We start from the raw sequence: 8740 nt of genomic DNA on the forward strand, positions 1-8740 counted from the left end.
TATATATATATATATATGCTACTAATTATGGATCAAAGATTTATGCAAGTCCTATTAGATATATTATAAACATATAAATGTATACCTGACTCGGAAATAAAATTGATTAATGTCATAGAAAAAAAGATAACTCCGAATTAAGTAGGCGTTAATTGGTTAGAGACTCGTGCTGATAACATGTTGTGAAATATTAGCAATATAAAATTATCTAAGAGAATAAATATGTAGACAAGATATATGGGAGAATGTTTTCTTATTTCTTTCTTCTGTACTCGATTGTCTCTTTAATAAAATAATCATCGCCTATTTATAGTACAAAATATCTCTTTAAAGTTACATGAATTAAAGTGTTCATTTGTTTCGTACATGAACTTTCAAAGAGAGTTACGAATAATCTTTTAAATGAGTTACAAATGACATCCACATTAATGTATTTATAAAAAAAAATTGTGAAACTTTAAAATATTTAATAATAAAAAGAAAATAATGAAAGAGAGAATGAAAGAAGTAAAGGGTGAAATACATTTACACCCTCAACTTTATTTTAAAAATCAAACTCTCCCCTCAATTATGAACAATATAAATTCTCCCCCCTTTGTCCTAATTGACTTTCGAAAATGCTTATTTCACCCTCTGCATTATCAACCGAAGAAAAAATATTTCTTATTGAAAAATAAAAGTAAAAATAATACTAATGGAGTATATATAAGTTATGACATTCAAAAATGAAATAAATGAGCAGAGTAAAGAGTTAAAATTTTAATAGAAATTAAAATTCCAATATTTATTTATACAAGTAAAAATATAACCCCCTCTAGTTCATAATAAGTGAGTAATTTTTTGTATTTCTCATTCGATGTTTGATGTGTGATATTCACATTAAAACCCAATATATTCAAATTTGCACCGAAAAATTCCACTTGAGTATATATTAGTTAATGACATTCTAATTAAAATGAAATAAATGAGCAGAGTAAAATGTTAACATTTTAATAGAAAGCAAAAACTCTAATATCTATTTATACAAGTAAAAATACACCCGTCTAGTTATTAGTGAGTTGTTTTCTTATGGTTTCTCACTTAATGTTTGGTATCCATATTAAAATTCGATTAAATTTGGATTCAAGCAGTAAATTCATATATTAGGGGTATAAAAAGCTCTGTAACAAATGTGACTATGTAACCAAGGGAATTCGAATACGAACTTTTTGGTTAAGGGTGAATGAGTATTTACAACTCCACCACAATCTTTGTTAGTAATAAGCGAATTGTTGGTGTATGACACCCTTTAGGAAAGATATTTGAGGATGATTCTTCACTTGAGTGTTAGTCTTTACTAGAGTTTTGAGTTTTCAAGTTGCAAACACTAAGGTTGTAACTATTGAACATAATCTTTATGAAGAATACTCATAACCTTCAAGGTCATGTCATTGGCCGAGGTTTCTACCATTTCTGTCATAGTTGGAGACTGTGCACCAACCAACCAACTGTACTTTTTTCAGCCTGGCAATTGTGTGTATATTTGCACAAGGGATCAAGTCCCTTTACAAGGTTCCTGAGTTTGTCAAATCATCAAAACTATAAATACCACGTATCCTTGAAAAGCCCTGTGTCATATACATTATTAATATTTTTTGTGTATGTTAGCTTTGTATCTTCATTTTAAGCCAGCCAAAACAATCCTCAATATTTAAATTTTGTCGAGAAAATATATGTTTCTAAGGAATTCCAACCACATTCACTCGAAAAACAACTATTAAAAAAAATCCTACTTTGAATTGATGTTTCAAATAAGATTTGATGGTGAGATTACAATTTAGTATGATGATGAAAATTGTTATCAACCGTTCCTTATGCTTGTGTATTAGATATAGATAAATTAATAACAAGACCGGAGCGGTACCCAAGATCAATGATTCAATTTTTGAAATTGTATTCTATATTTGCATTGTTATAAGGAAAATTGGTTACCATGCCAATACCTAAAATGTTGACCATATGATTGTCGGTATATTTTTAAAGTAGTATTTTCCTTTTTCATAAAATATTTGTCATATTTTATTTGTTGAAAGTTAAGTTGTTTTAATTTTGATAAATATATTTTTATTATATTGATATAAAAAGCATTATACTTTTAATATTTTCAAATATTTTTTAAATATTAAAATTTAAATTTTAGTTAAATATTAAATTACTCTAATTCAATTTTGTAGGAAATTTAAGTCCACCAATAAAAGATACTTTTAAGGTTCATTGGTACAATTAACATTTATCCTAATATTTTCCATATAGGTACATTTACGTTGTATGATAATTAAGGATATCGAGATCACATATTTTTCACCCTCTTCTCTCTCACAATCATGATAAGATTTAGATTATAAATTTATAATATAAAGAATTGATCCAATATATAGTAATAATCATCATCGATCACTAATTTCAGTTGTAATTTATTAAAGTCTTTTACTTTTTCTATACCATCAAAATTTCATTTTTTATTTACAGAATAAATTATATATTGTGTTTAATTTTATAAATTTTATTCTAAAATATAATCAAATTGACTTTAAACAAAAGTGATAATCATAATTAGTTGACAAAGGGGAAAATTTTGGCTTAAAAAGAAGTTGACAAAAGGGGTAGTATATTTATCTAATTTTCCCAAATATATCTTTGTGATATCGATATGATAAAGTTTGTGGAAATGATGACTTCCTAATCAATTGTCTAAGAACTCCATGGGAGGAGCTCTGAGCTTTGACAGAGAAGAACCGGGAGTGAAGCTAAATTTGTGCAAAATGAAAACTGAAAATATCATTGAGCTGATCTTTGTACATTTATACATGCTAAACTCATCTAACATAATGAGAATCTAACTAACTAGAAAGAATTAACAAACTAAGTAACTGAAGAATAAAACTCAAGTCCTAGCTGTACTAATTTAACAGAATATAAAATACATGATCTTAACACCACCACCACCCCCTCAAGTTGGCAGTGATGTAGTTACTGACAACTTGCGCAAGATGTTAGAATGACTAGGTCCACTTAAAGCTTTGGTTAGAATATCAAACATTTGTTCTGAAGTGGAGACATGATGAAGAGTAATGAGCCCTTCTTGCAATTTCTTTCTCACAAAATGACAATCAACCTCAATGTATTTGGTGCGTTCATGGAATACTGGGTTCTTTGCAATATGAATTGCTGCCTGGCTATCACAAAAGACTGAAATATGCAACCTGCAAGACTCAGTTAGCTCACCCAATAATCTTTCCAACCAAACTAATTCTCCAACTACCTTTCGGACGGCTCTATATTCTGCTTCTGCTGATGACAATGATATTGTTGTCCGTTTCTTTGATTTCCAACCAATAGGACTATCCCCTAGGAACACTATATATCCACTTACAGACTTCCTAGAATCAGAACATGCTGCCCAGTCTGAGTCACGATAGACAGTAATTGTACAGTCTGCATGTTTGGTCATGAAAATCCCTTAGCTCAAGTCATTCTTCAAGTATCTCAACACATGAAAAGTTGCCTTAAGATGTGGTTCCCTAGGTGCCTGTAGAAATTGGCTGAGATGTTGAACACTATATGTGATGTCCATCCTTGTATTTGTAAGAAAATTCAATTTACCCACCAACTTTCTATAATAAGTTGGATTAGTAAGTAGTGTTCCTTCATTTGAGCTCAATTTCACAGAGGGATCAAGTGGTGATGATGTTGTGTTGTAGTTTGAACAATCAAACTCCTTGATTAAATCAGTAGCAAACTTCTTCTGAGAAATCAAAACACCATTGTCCTTGTATAGAATTTGCAGGCCTAGAAAATAATGCAACTTTCGCAAATCTTTTATCTTGAACTGATCATGTAGATGTGCTTTTAAAGACTCAATTGTTGTCAAATCTGTTCCTGCCAAAATAATGTCATCTACATATATTGCTACAAAAACTACAGACATTCCAACTTTTCTATGTAAAAGAGAATAGTCACTGACAGAGTGTGAATATTCTCTCGAGCAAAGTGTTGTGGCTAGTTTTTCATACCACTATCTGCTGGCCTGTTTTAATCCATATAGAGACTTTCTCAACTTACATACCATTCTTGTATCATCAACTAAAAGACCTTGTGGTAGTTCCATATAGACCTCTTCATGTAGATCACCATGAAGAAAAGCATTGTTAACATCCAGTTGAAATAAACCCCAACCTTTTTTGACAGCCAAACCAATTAATGTCCTTACAGTGGTCATCTTCACCACATGTGAGAAAGTCTCATTATAATCAACCCCTGCTTGTTGTGTATAACCTTTGACAACTAATCTTTCTTTAAACCTCTCCACTGTGCCATCAGCTCTGTGCTTGATCTTGTAAACCCACCTGCAACCTACTAATTTCTTTCATGCAGGCAGTGGTACTAAATCCCAGGTGTTATTATAATATAAAGCTTTAAATTTCGAAATCATGGCTGCTTGCCATGCAGGATCCAAAGATGCCTCCTCATAAGAAAATGGTTCAATGTCATGAGAAATTTGTTGCATTAGTTGCTGACTATCCAAGCAAAAAGAGGTGAGGGAAATATGGTTAGAATTATGATGACTGGTGTGTGGAGTAGAGGTTGAAAAAAAAGAATGTGATGAAGGCAATTTGTAGGCATATTCACTTAGATATTTTGGAACAGTGTGTGTCCTAGTTGATCTCCTAAGGGCTAGTTCATTTTGTGTTTCGGTTGGTATTATAGGAACAGAATTAGTTTGGGTAGTGGTTGGTTTAGTGTGCATGTTTGTTGGTGAAACAATAGTGGTTTGAGTGTTATCTCTAACAATATTATCAAGTACAAAAGGTGAAGAAACAGGATCATCAATGTTAGTGACTTCCTTAGTGACATCCTTATCCAATATGTTCAACATTGTAAAATTATTTCTCAAATTCTTCAAGACAGAAGTAAAGCTAGAATCAGGAAACACATCAGCAAAAGGAAAAATATTCTCATGAAATGTGACATCTCTATAAATGTGTATCCTTTTAGACTCCAAGTCTATAACCTTGTAACCCTTTGTGTTAAAAAGATATCAAATGAAGATGTGAGGTGTTGATCTTGGTTCAAATTTATCTTTATGTGTTTTTCAGGGTGGTTGGAAAGCACATGCATCCAAATGACCTGAGATGTGAATAGGTAGGTTGATTGTTGTACAATATTTCAAATGATGTTTTGTTGTTTAAGGTTATGTAAGGAAGTCTATTGATCAAGTATGTTGCAGTAAGAATATATTCCCCCCAATATTGTAAGGGGAGTTTTGAGTGATATAACAATGCTCTGGCAGTTTCAAGCAAATACTTATGCTTTCTTTCTACAACACCATTTTGTAGTGGTGTATAAGGGTAGGTTCTTTGATGAATGATTCCTTTATCCTGGAGAAAATCAGAGGTTTCTTTATTTGTGAATTCTAAGCCATTGTCAGTTCTAATGGACTTTACTGTGGTCTTGAATTGGTTTTCTATTAGGCAAATCAAAGCCTTAATGGTTTGCAGTGAATTACTTTTATAGCTGAGCAATTGAGTCCATGTTGATCTACTGAAATCATCAATCATGGTTAGGAAGTATTTTTTATTTGTATGTGTTGGTGTATGATATGGTCCCCACAAATCAATGTGAAGCAATTCAAAAAATTTTGTGGACTGTATAGTCTTTTTGGTAGGAATAGGAAGTCTTGCTTGTCTTGTCATTGGACAAATAATGCAGGTGAAAGGTTGTTTTGTGGCAAAAGAAACAGGTATAGTGGAGATAGCCTTCATTTTTCCAAAAGGTACATGGCCTAGCCTTGCATGCCACAAATGATCCACATTTCCATGAGACATACATGACTTATGAGAACTAACAGGACACAAATTAATAACAGATTGTTGTGGATTCCAGCAATGTCTTTGTTATTTTCATGAAAGGATTTTACACAAAAAGTACAAGAGAAAGTAATTCTCCCATGTGATACAGGGTGTGAAACAGAAAAACATGGAGTTGAAACAAGTGAAGAAAGACTAGATAAAGTCCTGCAGTTTGGACACCTTGAACAAGTGAAGTATAGGCCATCCTTCGCACTACCAATCTCCAGAGGGCTCTTCAGAGAAGGGCCCTGCATAATACATGATGAATTGGTGAAACTAATAATAGCTTTGAGTTGTGAAGTCAAACACTGGACAGAAATCAAATTGAATTTAAAACTAGGTACTACTAGTACTTGATATAGAGTCAATGTTGAATTTAGATAGGCATCACCAATTTCAGTCACTTTCACTTTATATCCATTAGGCAGTGTAACTAAGAATGGATAGGCTAGGGGTCTGATTCTAGTAAGTAAGGCTTTATTATATGTCATGTGGTTTGTGGATCCTGAGTTTATAATCCATGAGGCAGCAGGTGATACAACAGATTTACAAGATATTTTACAAAATTCAGTTATAGAGGAATGACAAGCTAAGATGCCTGCAAGGTTCACAGCTCCTTGTCCATATGCAAGACTGTCAGCAGAATCCTTGTGTCCATCACTTGTGGCTTCTTCACGAACATGAATATTTCCCAACAAACTGAGCAACTGATTATACTGGTCATGTGTAAGACTATGAGTCACATTGTTCTCTTGTTCCTCATACTTCTCAAATAATTGAACTTCTTGAATTTTCATGAACATTTGCTGCAGATCCTGAATTTCTTCCCTTAGTAAACTTGAAATCTTAAGTAAAACCATGTAGCCTATAACATTTTTCCTCAATGTGGCCTGATTTCTTACCATAGTCACAAAACAAATTTGACTTATTGTAATTTGGTGGATATATACTGAATGAATTTCCTGAATTACTAGATGAACCTGCATATTAACCAGAAGATGAATTGTCGGTAGGATTATTTGGCTTGTACACACCTTTGCCCCCTCTTCTATTTGAATTATAATTTCTTCCTGAACTAAGATGGAGAAAGTCTGTGCCATGGTGGGTAGAGGATTCATCATCAAAATGCTTCCTCGCACAACTGTGTAAACTTCATTTAGGCCCATTAAGAACTGAATGAGGCGTCGATCTTGTTCTGCTTTGTGCAGTTTATTCTTACCCCCACAGGTGCATGAGCAAGTGCATTGTGTGGTGACATCCAAAGTAGCCAATTCATCCCACGGCCTTTTGATGTTGGTGTAATAACCTGTAACATCAAGGTTCCCTTGAGTAAGACTGCTGAGTTCCTGTTGAATTTGATACAATTTCACACCATTTGCTTGGTCATATCGATCTTCTAATTCCTCCCATAATTCCTTTCCGTTATTTACATACTGTAGGCTGTCAGGTAGATCCTTCGACAAAGAATTAAGAATCCAGGAGGTTACCATATTGTCACAGCGCCTCCCATTGATCATACATAGGCGAAGTAAGAGCTAGTTTCTTAATCTTGCCATTGATGAAACCTGTCTTGTTCTTCACCGAAAGTGCTCTGAGAATTCCCCGTCGCCATGATCGATATCCAGTACCATCAAAAACGACTGGAGTAATTGATGACCCAGCATTCTCTGAAGGATGCACATATAGGGCATTATTGGAATCATGGATCTGTGTTTGTTGAGTCTCAGCAATCAAGGTCGGTTGATCTGTACCAATCGCCATGAATCAATAACCAGTAATAAGAAGAAGAAGTGAGAACCGAAGGTTGAGATCCCAAAAAATGGGGAATATTAGATTGAGAATTAATCGAAAAAGACAATTGCGAAATCACAAATCGAGAATTGAAAGGAGAAAAATCAAAACGGAAGAATTGAATCACAATATTGAATCAATGCGGAAAAATAATGAATCAACACGGAAGAAGAATCCTATGATCTGATACCATGTAGAAATGATGACTTCCTAATCAATATTGTCTAAGAACTCCATGGGAGGAGCTCCGAGCTTTGACAGAGAAGAACCACGAGTGAAGCTGAATTTGTGCAAAATGAAAACTAAAAATATCATTGAGCTGACCTAAACTCATCTAATAGAACGAATGAGAATCTAACTAACTAGAAAGAATAATAAACTAACTAACTGAAGAATAAAACTCAAGTCCTAATTGTACTAATTTAACAGAATATAAAATACATGATCTTAACAAAGTTAAACTCCTTGAGGAATGGTAATCGATTGGATTGACAACAAATTTAGTAACATGTTATCATAATACTCATAATTTTATTTGTTGTACTCATTGTGTCTCTAACATAATATTTAATTTATTTTTATTGGGTTAATATATTTCCTCCGTCTCATTTTATATGTCATTCTTCTTTATATATAGTTAGTTCATAATATTTGTTATTTCATAAAATTAATGTATAAATTACCATATTGTTCTTTTTTTTTTTATTCTTGTGAGTTATTGACCTTGAAAATATACATTTGATCTAACTTAGAAAAGTTAAGTAAATGTTCATGTTCAATGGTTAAATTAATTTATATTAATTGATTGAAAACTTGAGTTCCAAAAATATTAAATAAGGATAGAAGGGTAAAGTTACATCATTTCTTAATGCAAGTGCAAAGAAAAAAAATGACGTATAAAATGAAATAGAAGGAGTAATAATTATTCCGTAAATTTGTAAGAAAAAACAATTTACATATACGAACGGAAATTTATTTTAATTAAATATCTCAATTTTTAATATAGAATTTCAATTAAATATGGTCAGTTATTTTGAAATTTATTTTGAACGTGTTTTCAT

The sequence above is a fragment of the Solanum pennellii genome, chromosome 9 (assembly GCF_001406875.1).
Source record: "Solanum pennellii chromosome 9, SPENNV200".
NCBI classification, from domain to species: domain Eukaryota; kingdom Viridiplantae; phylum Streptophyta; class Magnoliopsida; order Solanales; family Solanaceae; genus Solanum; species Solanum pennellii.